General features: G+C 36.1%; 1 pseudogene; it reads left to right on the top strand.

The window, feature by feature from the left end:
* Positions 1-6818: 6818 nt before the first annotated feature.
* On the top strand, positions 6819-8508 carry LOC126796837 (wall-associated receptor kinase-like 20; annotated as a pseudogene).
* The last annotated feature ends 6308 nt before the right edge of the window (positions 8509-14816 follow it).

Raw genomic sequence — 14816 nt, 5'->3', positions numbered from 1 at the left:
TTTTCTTTTTTACCTTTGTTTTCCTATATTCTATTAGCATTTACTACCTTGCTTCTTGTTTTTTTTCCCCCATTTTTTCCTCCTCCAAAAAACTTGGGATTTAAGACCCAATGAAATATCATTTTGATCAAAATAAAAATTAAAAAAACACCAAAAACGATATTGACAAAAAAATATATCCTAAGAGAGTAATTAGCCTAGACTAGATTTTACTTCTAGATCTGCCTCTGCCTATTAGATGTTAATACTTAATCTTTAATTGGATGGTCCATGCCATAATTTAGTTATTACCCTTTTTGTTTCACTTGTATAAGGTTAATATGTTACTGCTGGACTTGAGAAAATATTTTGATATATTTATCTCTCCTTTTGAAATTACAGTTATTATGCCTCATGTACTATGACTTGAAGGTTGGGAATGGAACTGAGGCAGTGGCAGGCTCCCGGGTTGCAGGGCCGGCCCTGAGGGAGGGCAGCCAATGCTACCGCACTGGGCCAGGGCCCAAAATTCCAATTTTTTTCTTTTGTTTGTTTGTTTTTTTTCGTGTGTGGTCTGGAGCTTTTTCTTTGCTTTCGGTTACTATCTCCTCTCCTATCAAGTCCAAGTGGATTCGGCTTTACTCCAAAGTAAATCTCATCTCCTGTTTGTTTTTCCCTTTATTTCTTCTTGTTTTTATTCTTTGGATCTCGTTGATCGAGTAAGATTATCACTGTGTTTTCTCGTTTAGATTTATCACCAAGCAAACTGGGTTGTAGATCTGCAACCAATCTGAGATATTTGTCGTCGTGTTCTTTGAAATTATTGCTTGTATCTCTATCTAGTTTCTATCTGCTAGAATAGATTTAGAGAGGGAACCTTGTCTTTATATCTTTGTAATATGTGGAAGGGGTTTCGTTTTCATTAGATTGAGGGGGGGGGGGATTGATAAGTGTTACTGTATTTGGAAGGCTAGATAGAGACCTCTCATATATCATCCCATGTTTAGCATCATAAATGTCGAGTTATGTCAATATGCATGGGTCTATTCTACATGAGATTGTGAGAAGCCATTAATTTGTCTCTTTGTTTTGTTTGATTTCCATCTATAACTAGGTTTACATTAAATTAAATGATTCAGGCACCGCTAACCCACATCCAGTGCTACCCGATGAATGATTGTATATGCTTACATTAAGCTTCTTCTACTCGTACTAACATGAATTCATTTGATACTTGAGCTTTAAAGATTGACAATTTTGTACTCTTATCAGCTAGCGATTCACTCTGGGAAGGGTTTTTCAATGCTTGCTGCTCTTTGTGGTCTTTTTTTCTCAGGGAAGGCTCTTTTTTTTTCATTTTTTTTTTCATGAGTATGAGCAATGTAGGTGCTGAGTTGCGTTTATTGGGTCTTTCCATTTTCCTTCTTTTATGTTAAGTGCTTGTAGGTGAAATGGTTGTTTCATTCATCACCTAAATTAGGTGCAATTATGATCATCAGGAAGGGTCAGTAATTGCTGGAACCTTTTGGATCTATACCAGTTGGGGGATGTCCGGAAATCTCGAAATATCTAATAGGATATTGTTTGTCCGATTGTTTGTTTGTTTCCACAACTGCATAATTTTGCATTCAAATTCAGTATGCAAGAGCCTCTTTTCTCTTCATTTCTTTTTGGGCAAAAAATTGATACACTTCAGCGGGATGAGATTGGGGGAAAGGCAGGGGTACGTAAGTACGTTTTGATTAAGGTCACATCTCAAAACCAAGTTTACATTATGCTATTGTTGCTACATGATCTCTGTAATATTTATTCAGATTCTGGCTTGTTTGAAGTTTGTTATTTTTAAAGTTCTGTTTGTTTGTGATGGCCAACTAACAGTTAAATATGGGTGAATAACTTTTGGCATTATTCTCATTTTGTCGAATACTGGGCATTTTCTTCACAGTTTTGAATAAAGGGTTTTGATGTCTGTAACAAAAGTCGTCGTATTAGCATAATATGCATGTCACAGTTTTTCCAAATTTTGTGAGAAAATTGTCTCCTTTCGTTTGGCGTCAACATATATGGGAATAATGGGATAATACGTTTGTTTTTCCCTTTGTTTCTTCTTATTTTTATTCTTTGGATATATGATAATATGAAATTCATATATGAAATTGTACTTATAGAATTGTGTTGTACTGCTATGTTTCTGTAGAGAAGATTGGATGTGTCAATGTGTCATGTGTGCTTTCACTGCTTTGGTTTGATAAAATGAGTTGAAGTGGAATAGCGGATGTGCTCTTTGATCAGCTGTGCAATATTCACCATCCAGGTTCTATTGTTCTATTATTGTATTGCAAGTTTTAGTTTAAGGCAATGTTTCCTAAAAAACAAGCATCTGGTGGTTCTAAAAAAAGAAAGAAACTAGAAGAAGAAACAATAATAAAACCTCAAATAGGTTCTATTCAAAAACTTTGGAATAACAAAAGAAACATTTTTTCTGAAAACCAAAGTGAAAATGTAGTGAATCAAAGAGCACAAGATATTGCTAAAAATGAGAATGTCGTAATTGAAGAAACCACAAATGTGCCTGAAACTGAAAATCTGGTAAATGAAGAAACCACAAATGTGCCTGAAAATGAAAATTAGGTAAATGAAGAAATAATAAATATTGCTAAAAATTAAAGAACAAACGAGGCTGAAAATGAGAATGTGGTAAACGAAGAAACGACAAATGTACCTGAAAATGAAAATGAAATAAATAAAGAAACAACAAATGTGCTTGAAAATGAGACTGCTGAACATAATGAAGAAGCTAATCATGTGCCTGAACGTTCAAATGCTTAATTATCTGTGAATATATATGATCCTATTGTGTGGGATACTCTAGATGAAAAAATGAGAGACTTGCTTGTTGAAAAGGTCCTGTTAGAGAAGCCAATATTAATTTTCCAAAGGATAAGCACAATAGGGGATTCTCCACATATTATTATGATCAAAAATTAAGAAATGGACAAATCTCTGATAGAAAATGGTTGGTTTACTCAAAAGAATTAGATAAAGTGTTTTGTTTTTGTTGTAAAGTGGTAAGACAAGCCCTTTCTAAAAGTCATTTAGCAGATGTTGGGGTTGATGATTGAGGACACCTAGGTGAAAAACTTAAGCAACATGAAGAGATTGCTAAACACTATGCCAACCTTAGAGCATGGGCTGAACTCCGAGTAAGATTGAGAAGAAATCAAACTATTGATAAAGAATTGCAAGAGCAAATCAAAAAAGATACTGAACATTGGCAACAAGTTATGATCAGAATAATTGATGTTGTTAAATGTCTTGCAATGCATAATTTGGCATTTTGTGGAACAAATGAAAAAATCTATGAAGACTCAAATGGAAATTTCTTGGGCTTTCTTGAATCAATAGCTGAGTTTGATCTAATAATGAAGCATCATTTTCAACTCATTTAAGATAAAGAAATTCATTATCATTATCTCGGTCATAAAATACAAAATGAATTAATAGCTATGTGGCATCATGTGTTAGGAGTACAATAATTAAAAAAATTAAAAGTAGCTAAATATATTTCTGTGATTCTTGATTGTAGTCTTGATGCTAGCCACAAAGAGCAAATGACTTTGATAATTAGATGTGTTGATGTTGAAAGTCGCCCGATAAAAATAGAAGAATATTTTCTGGAGTTTTTAAATGTGGAAAACACATCTAGCTTGGGTCTTTTCGGTGAATTACAAGCTGCTCTTAACTCTCTCGATTTGAATATTGATGATGTGAGGGGACAAGGGTATGATAATGGTTCTAATATGAGAGGGAAACATCAAGGTGTTCAGAAAAGATTACTTAACATAAATCCTAGAGCTTTTTATATGCCTTGTGGTTGTCATTCTCTAAATTTGGTTCTTTCTAATATGGCAAACTCTTGTTTAAAAGGAAAATCTTTTTTTATGGCATGCCAAGCCATATTTGTTTTTTTATAAGGGTCATTTTTTTTTCTTCGCACTAGGCCTCAAATCTCTCAGTGTCAGCCCTACCGGGTTGCAGTACGGTTGTGATCAAGTTAAATTTTAATACTTTGAGTATATATGATTGATACTATCTTCAAGAAATACGACAATAATAAGTGTTAATAGATTTTACATGCTATGAACTCCCCTATTCTGCAGGATACCAAATGAACCTGTGAGCCACTCCATAGAGGACCTCGCCGTGCACGTAAATAGTTATCTTCTCACGTATGGCTTCCTTTTCGATCTTTATCTTCTAGATTCTTCAAATCTTCTATATATACGGTTAGGAACTGCTTCATTAAATATGAGCGCTACTAGTTGATATTTTGTACAATATCTGATTCCATCCGCCAGAATATATATAGATATTCTGAGAGGTAAGAAGCACTCAAAGATCCCCTGGAATAGAGTTCTTCACTTGCTTCATCCCCAAAAGTCAAGTACACATGCTGCCCTAGATATTTTTATTTAAAAAAGTAAACTTAACCTCAGATATGGTTGCTAAAACTCATAATTAGAGTCTTTCAAAGTACCAAATATCCATGAGTAATTCAAGTACGATAAATGTGAAATTTAACCATGCATCTCTGGTTGCAGGTTCATTATGTCGCAAGGTGGAAGGGTATCACTTTCATGACAAGTAGGCAAGGAATGGGTGTTGGTCGAGGAACGATAAGACTAGATTGGTGATGCTATTCACTTATTTCTGCTAATAAACTCAGATGTCAATGTCATGGCAGCAAGGGACTGTGCTCCTGGTTTCTCTACTGCGTATGTTTGATCTAGATGGAACAACATGCCATTTGATACCCCCGACTAATTAACTCCCTGGTGAGAAGATCCTGAAAAATCACATACATGGGATAAAAGGTCACAGAACATTTAGATTCAGTATTCAACTATGGAACATATATCAAATGATGAGACAAGTCTGGCACATAACACATTCAGAAGCTCTATTGTGGGAGTGATACAGACTGACCCTTTTCCTAAAACTGGAAAAGGCCTCACCATTGACATTAGTAACATAGGATACTGGTGGAGGAGATAATTTAGCAAAATAAGATTTATCATAAGTCATATGATCTGAAGCACCAGAATCAATAATTCATGTATCAAAACCAACAAAGTTAGAAATATTTAAAGTCATACCAATCTTACCACGACCAGCTATAGAGGTTGTAGGAGTAGCTTCACCTACTGTATGATGATCCTGACCGGTTACACCATAGAAATCTGGTTCTTGGACCAACTGAACAGCTGCTTTCGCCTTAGGACGATAACCATGCTTTTTTGGTTTGAGATGCGGGTGCAGCTTCCAACAAGTCTCTCAAAAATGGCCTGAATCATCACAGTAAGAGCGATGATGACGGGGACGATTCCCAAAACCAGGTGGTGGTGGTCCTTGCTGATGAATTGAAACTTTTTTTATTGCTGAAGAAGTGGTGCTGGAGATCTCGCTTGAACATTAAGACTAGAAACTTCAACTTGTGCTTGGTTGAGATTTTCCTGTTGAGACTCATCCTTATGGATATATGTGAAAGTTGTAGTCAGGCTAGGGGTTTCTGTCATTCTGAGCAACTCTCCTTTAGCACTCTTATGCTTTGCATCAAGACCTTTCAGGAAATGGTGAACTCGCTCAATCTCCTTTTCTTTCTGGTACCAAACAATATCCTCTTGATTTTTGATCTTGCATGGACGCTTCATATCAATCTCAGCCCAAATATTTTTCAGTTTGGTGAAATACTGCACCACTGGCTGCCCATTTTGTTGCATTGCTGAAGCTGTGCACATTAACTCATGAAGCTGTAGGAAATCAGACTCATTAGTGTATAGGTCTTCCAATGTCTTCCAGATTGCCTGTGCAGTATCACATTGCTCCACAAGGTCTACTATCTCCTCATTCTTGCCTTTATACAAGACTGACATTACAAGACCAACATCATCTTCCCACTTAGTGTAGGAATCAACATCATCTTCACTAGGGGCCTGAATTATCCCAGTTACATGCCAAATCTTGTGCATTCCTCGGAGATGAGCTGTCATGATTCTCTTCCATCTACGGAAATTGGTTTCATTGAGTTTGACTCTCCCAAAGGAACTACTTTCAGAATTCTTGACAAATACTTCAAACTTCTAGACCTCATGGGCTTTAGAGTTTTCAATTTCATCGCCCATCGTAAAATAATAAGTAAATGAGTAGTTATGCAGCGGAAATAAAACTAAAATTTACGGAAAGGATGAGTGAAGATGACACCGGATTTGTAAACGGAGTGACGCCGGACTAAAGAAGCCGAGCTTGAAACGCCGGTGGAGGAGGGACTAAGTGCTGGAGATGCGCAGAAGATACCGGAATGGGAATGCCGAACTAGAGATGCACTGCGAACTTGAGAGAGAGAGAGAGAGAGAGAGAGAGAGAGAGAGAGAGAGAGAGGACCGTCATTCTAGTAATAGAATACGACGATGGATTCCAACAGGTGACGATGATGAATTTTAATGACTGGATTTCTCAAACTCCAGGAAATTGGAAAAGAGATATAAGAGACAGAGTCCTCTCGGATCTTTGCTCTGATACCAAGTTAAACTAGATTAAATCAAGAGAGATTAAAACCAGAATTGGTGTATATACTTGATATTCAACTATCTATTACAAACTTATGGTGATGCTGTTATATAGAGATGATAGTATAACTACTCTACCAATATACAATTGAGAATTTATTGATGCATTGAAAACATTAATAGTTTTGTCAATAATAAAAATTTGTAGAGTTGTATGTCAAAGATTGTGTATTATTGTTGGTGTGCTGTATTATTTTACATGCTCATCTTTAACATCTTGTGCTTCATGTTATGCCGTCATACCAGTGTATGGTGGTACACCCATCCCCATGGCTGCCAGGAAATGAGTGTGTTACTCGAGACATGGTGGTCAGTCAAGGCCTCTGGTTAAACCAGTCACTTCCTTTCAACATTACTTCATCAAACACCATCTTCCTTCTGAACTGCTCTCCGCGGCTCCTGGTTTCTCCTCTGAACTGTACTCCCTCTAGTCTTTGTCACCGCTACTTGGAAAGCTCAGAGCATATTGACACACAACGAGCAATCAAGTGTGATAGAAACCTCAACCTTTGCTGCACATTTGTTGCTGGTGGAACACCTTCAGCATACAAGATTAGGCTTCATGATTCAGGTGCAGAGCCTTTAGAAGCATTCTTCATTTGGATATAAACAAGCATGTTGATCAATGGGGAGGAGGGTCTGGAAATTCAATGGTCTCCTCCACTTGAGCCGGTTTTTCGAGCACAGCTTGATTGTTCTAGCACCTCCAAATGTTCACTTTATGCTAAAAATGGCCACTCTCGCTGCATTTGCAACAAGGGCTACTACTGGGATCAAGTTCTGACAATTTGTGTGAGTAACAAGAGAAAAATCAAAGCTGGATTCAGTTTGAAGGTTTCAATTGGGGTAATCTCCTTTTTCGTTCTAGCTGTAGTTATATCCATAATTACAGTAAAAAGGTCCTGCAGATTGTCTGAGAAGGAAAAACTTACAAAAGCAAGAGAAGACATATTGAAGAGCAATGATAAGAAATCAGCTCGGATGTTTCACTTGAAAGAAGTCAAGAAAGCAACTAATGGATTCTCTAAAGACCGAATTTTAGGGAGTGGTGGTTTTGGAGAAGTGTACAAAGGATAGCTTGAAGATGGGACTATAGTGGCAGTGAAGTCAGCTAAAGTGGGAAACATAAAGAGCACAGAACAAGTATTAAATGAAGTTGGGATACTTTCCCAAGTGAATCACAAGAACCTGGTCAGACTCTTAGGCTACTGCGTGGAGGCCGAGCAGCCACTGATGCTTTATGAATACATTTCGAATGGAACACTGAGTGAGCATTTACATGGTAAGTTTTCCACATTTCTTGATTGGAAAACTAGGCTGAAAATTGCTTTACAAACTGCTGGACCATTGGGATACTTGCATTCTGGTGCTCAAACTCCTATTTACCATAGAGATGTCAAGTCGACCAATATATTACTTGATGCTGATTGCAACGCAAAAGTAGCAGATTTCGGGCTCTCCAGGTTGGCTCGTCCAGGTTTGAGTCATGTTTCAACTTGTGCTCAGGGTACATTGGGATGCTTAGACCCTGAGTATTATATAAACTACCAATTGACTGATAAAAGTGATGTTTATAGTTATGGGGTGGTGCTGCTTGAGCTTTTCACATCACAGAAAGCCATAGATTTCGCGCGCGGAGAAGACAATGTGAATCTAGCCATTTATGTGAGTAAGAGCCAGCAATGGTGCTATTATGGAAGTTGTGGATCAGAGGCTGCTTGGAGATAGAGTGCCTCCGGGGAATGTTGTGGAAAGTGTAAAGCTTCTCTTAGACGTTGCTCTTGCTTGTCTGAGGGAAAAGAAGGGAGATAGACCAACCATGAAAGATGTTATTCAAGAACTCCAATGCATAATCCAAGTTTCAGATCAAGAAGTACTTGAGCTGGTACCTTTAGGAACTTAAAACTATATCGGTGTATAATGTAAAACTACTAAATAATGACAATTGTCTCTTGCGAGACAAATCTGCAGCTTACGTTGTCAATTATTGATATTGACATTATATTTGAAATTAGGATATATTATATTGACAGCTTAACATCACAACATTATTCAAGAAATGTGTCGACCACCTAAATTCATTGAAGTTCGATTTTGTTTGTGGTCCTCGTGGATTTAATCACACACAGATATATATATATATCAAATAGGGTTGGGCGTTTGGACCGATGGACCGATAAACTAAACCAATCAGATCGATTCTGGCCGGGCTTGAAGTAGAGAAAGACCAAACCGAACCGAAATAAAAATTTCAATCAGTTTCGGTCTTAGTTTTGTGAGGGACATAAAGACCGAACCGACCCGATAGTTCTCATAAATCACCGTCAATCTCCATACTCCTCTCATATCTCTGTCGGGGTGGGTTTCCTAGGTAATTCAACTTTGGAAATTGGAAAGTTTAGGGTTGCAAAAATTCAAATTGATACAAAAATTAAGCCAAGCCAAATTTTTTTATTCAACTTCATAAGAATAGATGGATGACTTGAGTGTTATTTACATCTTAGTTTGGTTTTTCAGCAGAAAACGATGGGGTTGAAATTCTCGGAAGAATGAAATTAATTTGGTGATGTTGATAGAGCTAGTTTATATTGATTATTGATTATAATGTCTAGAAAACATATAAGTATAATAAATGTGAGCATAAGCTAAAAGTAACTTGTGCTCTAGTGGTTCTGGATCATGGCTCATTTTAAATGAGGTAATGGGTTCGAGTCTTTTTTCTTACAAATATATTTTAAAATGAATGGTAGGTTGGGGTTATTGGAATCTGCTGGTATTTAATCACTCATTGGTGGCTATGGAGAAAAAAGGAAGAAAACTTCTGAAAATATGGACCGCAATTGAATTGAAAATGAACAATCTTTCAAACCAAGCATATATTGCTTGAAGAGTTGAAGTCAAGTATTTATCATATTAAATATCCTCAATCATGGCTTATCCCTTCCTTAATCATCTTCTTGGTTTGGACGGTTGAACTCGAGGACAAAGACTCCATAATTATCCTCTTTTATCTTATCCCCTTCCGTGCTCCTCTTTGACTTCTTTTTCTCTTTCTTTTTTTAATTCTGTTTGGATGACACAGTGAACTCTCCTTTTTCTCCTTGTTTGAAAACTCACGGCTCCCTCTTCTTCAAATTTGTTTCTCCTGTCTCTTCTCTTATCTCCCTCTTTCTCTCATTCAAAACTTAATCATAGAAAAATTATTATATATACCCATCACATATCTCATTAATCTTAAACTTTAAATATATCCCACATGACGTACCATTTAATATTATGGTCCATTTTTTTACTATGTTTGTTTCGGATTGATTACTTATATGTTTGTCATTTTCACCGCTTGCATGTTAATTATATCATGGCGTAATATGATTGACTGAGTATACAACATGGCAATATCACGTGATGTGACAGGTACACAGAATAATTACTCCTTAATTAAAATTATCCCCTCCTTTTCCTCCCTCGAAACCCACGACTCATTCTTTCTCTCTTTCCTTCACAACCGTGCACTCTTTGCTTTTCTCTTTTGGATTATATCTTCATTTTTCTTTCACATAGAAATGTCACGTGGTGTGGCAGGTACACAGAATAATTACTCCTTAATCATAATTATCCCCTCATTTTCCTCCCTTGAAACCCACGACTCCTTTCTCTCTTTCCTTCACAACTGCGCACTCTTTGCTTTTCTCTTTTGGATTATATCTTCAATTTTCCTGAAAATAAGAAAAGAAAATAAAAGAAAGATAATCCACAAAATAAACTTGTCCTAATCTAGACAAATGTTGTTGTAAAAATATATTCATTTAATCGATAAGCTCGTTTAAATTAGGAAATTTTACATTTTACAATAGGAAACTTGCTCGAACAAGTAAGTTATTAGAATAAAAAAGTTCAATTAGGAAAGTTATGGAATAAAATTTTTAGTTTAATTAAGACTTGGAAAAAAGTGTGTTTCCTAGTCCAACCATAGATCGCATCGAAGCTACCACTCGGTCGTCACTGTCAAGAAACCCCCGAGCCTGCAACCCCAACCCGATCCAACCCCGAGGCCGATCATACTTTTCTCTGGCATAGGACGACGCCAATCTTAAGCACTTGCTCTCCAGCCACCATTCTCCATCAACATCGGAATCTCCAAACTGATTTGTCAACGTCAACAACCCTCTAAAGAGATATTGAAAGGTATGAAGATTGATACTTTTCTCATTGAGATCATACTAATTATATACAAATGTAAGATCAATATAGATCCATAGAATCAATGATTATATAGTCAATACAATAACAATTATAGAGAGGACAAAGGAGAAACTAAGGGGGTGTATTGTATATGGAATTAGTGGGAGTTTTAAAGAAATCCATGGATGTTTAAATGTCTAGATGTATTCAATACAAACTTTTAATTATCCATACAAGTCTAGGTGTATTTAGTTAGGATTTTAAAAAGTCATTATAAAATCCATAAGAGTTTGGGAGTATTCAATTATGACTTTTCAAAATGAATAGAAGTCTGTGGGTATTCAAAATATCATTCATACTCATGAATTATAAACTCATGGAATCTCATGGACTTTATAGTGTAAAATACACACACAAGAGTCTAAAAATTGTCTAGCCTCTAGACCAAAGATTTTCATAGACTTTTCTATGGACTTCTCATTTCATTCAGAGATCGATGTTCATTCTCCATCATTTTTCTTTATTTTCTTTTTGTTTTTCTTTACAATTATTTTTCCTACAACCCAATATGGTTATTCACCCTTTGATTATTTTCTTCTTCTTTTTTATGTTATGTTATTACCTTGTATTTTATACTTACTAAAACCTTATTTTCAATTGTGGACACATGTCTAATCCTACCAATAAAAACAATGACGATGAAAGAAGTACATAAGAAAAAAATATATAAAAATTGAAGGGTTTCTCTTACTTTCTTATAAATAATTGAAACTCTCTAATTTATTTGTAATATACACAACCAATAAATTTGTTTAGAATAAATGTAATACTCGAAAACTATAACAAACGTTTATTATACTAATTAAAGTAAGGAATTTATATACTTATCGATTTTTTTCTTTAAAAAAAAAAGAACTCAGTTTCGACAGACAAGGGGAAAGAGATAAAAATGAAAGGACTACCGTAAGAAGGGGACACCTCGGCTCGGCTTCTCTCTCTCTCTCTCTCTCTCTCTCTCTCTCTCTCTCTCTCTCAAGTTAATCGTCGAGGACTGCCGCCATGGATGGCGTCGTTAGGGGTGGACACGCCGACCTGAAAACCGAAAAAAAAAACCATATCCAAACCCAAACCAAATCCGAAAATAAAAAAAATGAACCGAACCGATTATGTTTGGGTTGATTTTTTGGTTTAATCCCTCATATACCGAACGAAACCGAACCGACCCAAATAACTCAAAGTCAACGATCATTGTTTTAGTATATTTTCACTTTTATTATTTAAAAAATAAAATAAAACTAAAGTCAGGATAAACCTAATTGATCTAATCAATCTTGCAGCTTCTCTCATCTCTCAGATAAAAAAAAACTTATGGCCTTCTCTCCTTGTAAATCATCCCACTATAGTTTAGCGTTATATTAAAAGTTCACTTCATTCCGCAATACCAGTCCATATAACTCCTTCCTCTTCTCTCCTCCCTCCACCTTCGGTCTTCATTTATCGTCGCCTCTTTTTGTACCGGACTCTAAAAATTGAATTTGATAATCAATTATTCTATTAATGTTTCATATCCTCAGCGAATAAGTATCAATAACGGCTCACATGAGACGTTAAAGAAGGCTTGGACAGACCAGGGGACCTACATGACGAACTTAGTGAGATTCAATTATTTAAACCCACAAGGAGTGCGAACATTTTTGTTCCTCTCTGATTTTAATGCAATAGAATTTTTTTGTACTTGAGCTAAATATGCACTCTGGGGATGTTAGAGTCAATTAGGTATGAATAATCAATTAGACCATTTTTTTCATCTTTATGTTAAATTATTTACTTTGAATTTAATATATAATATTACATATTTTACATATGGGTAAAACCGAAAAAAAAAACGAACCGAACTGTGCGGATTAGGTTAGGTTGTGGGTCACAGTCTCGAAAATAGACTACCCGAACCGAACCAAACTGAATTTAAAATTTGGGTTGGGTTATGGGTTTTGTCCAAAACCGAACCGTATTAACCCGTGTCCACCCCTAGGCGTCATTATCTGTGGGAACCAATCTACAATAAAAATTGTTTAACAGAAAATTTTATTAGCATGCATTAAGTCCCCGTTTAATAGCACCCACAAAGCGTTAGAGAGCCAGGCCAACCTAGATGCTTAAGGCGCACTCGAGAGTGAAGCAAATTATTACGGAACTGTGGACAGTGAAGCAACATAACCGTAAGCTTGTAATTAGCAAACATAATATGTACATTAATTAATTACCATACCTTATTTTCTTAACTAATAAAAAAGAAAGTTTTAATTTTTTATGAGTACTAAAAAATCTATATAAGTCGATTAATATGAATTCTGTGGATTCATGAATCAATAGAAATATGTAGAAATCAGCCAAAAGTTTGTGGTTAAAGACAGTAATTTTAACAAATTAAATAAAAATCTGTGAACTTTTTAAAGAGTCCGTTGACTTTTCTAAAAAAATCTGTTAATTAAAATAAGTCCATACAAATCCAAATACAACATACCCTCCAAATGCAATCAACGTGAATCTTGAGCAGATTTTATAGAATGTATTCGGTAGGCTTGCGCTTTTGACGCCTTCACATGCGTTTTATGAGTTTTCACGCCTTACTTTGCACTGTTTACGCCTCTACGCCTCATGTCAAAAACATACTCATTTTTCTGAGCGCCTTCACCTAAAACGCCTCAGACATAGCCCGGAGCGCGTTTTTCAAAATATTGACTGGGAAAGTGGAGATTTAAAACTACTTTTAAAACAAAGATTATATCGACTTATTTTTTAATTCTTTTAGTATATAAAGCTTCCATTGCTTGACAATGCTTCCGAGTGCATATGGGAATTAGTAAAAATGAGCTCATGTATAGCATGCATTAACACACCTTTGGCTTGCCCTCATGATTACCGGCCCTCAGTGCATCACGCCATAATTCGAGCCCAGCTCAAATTTGGACGACTTTGATAGTGTAGACATCAGAAATGAGTCTGATTAACAAAAATAAGAGGAACAAACTGATATCAAATCAAAAGTTTGAGGAACTAAACTGAAGTTAATCTTCTTTCTAAACCCCTCACAACTATAAACATGATAATGTCGATCACTTACATCATGGAACCATTGCTAGCTAGGACCACCAAATGGACCATTTGAAAATGTTCTGAGGTTTGATGATATGTTATTTCGGCAAGGCTTATATCTTGGTTTCAATACAACTGCTTATATATTATAAGTGCTGCTTCCATATACAATTGCTTCAGACCTATCTAAGTTATTAATGACTGGAAGAAACCAATAAATAACCCTTCAGGAGCCAAAATTATAGGAGAGTATGTAAATAATCCGAGGAGCATGATCGAGGGAGAGGGAATAGTACGTCATAGGGGTTGGGTTTCCTAATCTTCAAATTTCTGGTTTTATACTTTCATTGCTGACCCAGTATCAAACATGATGCCTGTAGGTTTATACTTTATAGTAACATCACTACAGATTGATGCGGTGTTTTCAGTATAGTAGAAATTGAACTGCATCTCAGTTGAAATGCTGCCTTCGCAGTTCGCAGAAAATGACTAATTCGGAGAATGTACTTTAGCGTTGCTGCAGACTGATCTAAACATGAACTGGTACTTGTGTAGTTGTGTTGCTCCATCTTCACGCAAATACAATCTTATGCACTACAGTGATGACGATTGAACTCATTGAACTGGTATAAGCAAGTTGCACACCTTCCCTGGTCTTTGAGGAAACATATACAGACTCCTATTTCTTTCTATATAAACTTTTAAGCTGTACATACAATTCCATTGGTCTGTCGACGCCCACGCCCACAACCTCGTCTCTATCGACTCCTCCTTCCCCTTCATAAACTCCTTCTCCGAAGCCAAAGGTGCCGCCTTATCTTTCGTACCACATTCCCTCCTTCAAGTGGAACGTGTGCTGATATATCTTTGCAGCTGGGAAGCCTTTTTGGCATATCGAATAGAAGTTTGATCGACCATATTTTCACTTGTATT

This window comes from Argentina anserina, chromosome 6 (assembly GCF_933775445.1).
Source record: "Argentina anserina chromosome 6, drPotAnse1.1, whole genome shotgun sequence".
In the NCBI taxonomy this organism is placed as follows: Eukaryota; Viridiplantae; Streptophyta; class Magnoliopsida; order Rosales; family Rosaceae; genus Argentina; species Argentina anserina.
This window is presented reverse-complemented; position numbering and strand designations above follow the sequence as displayed.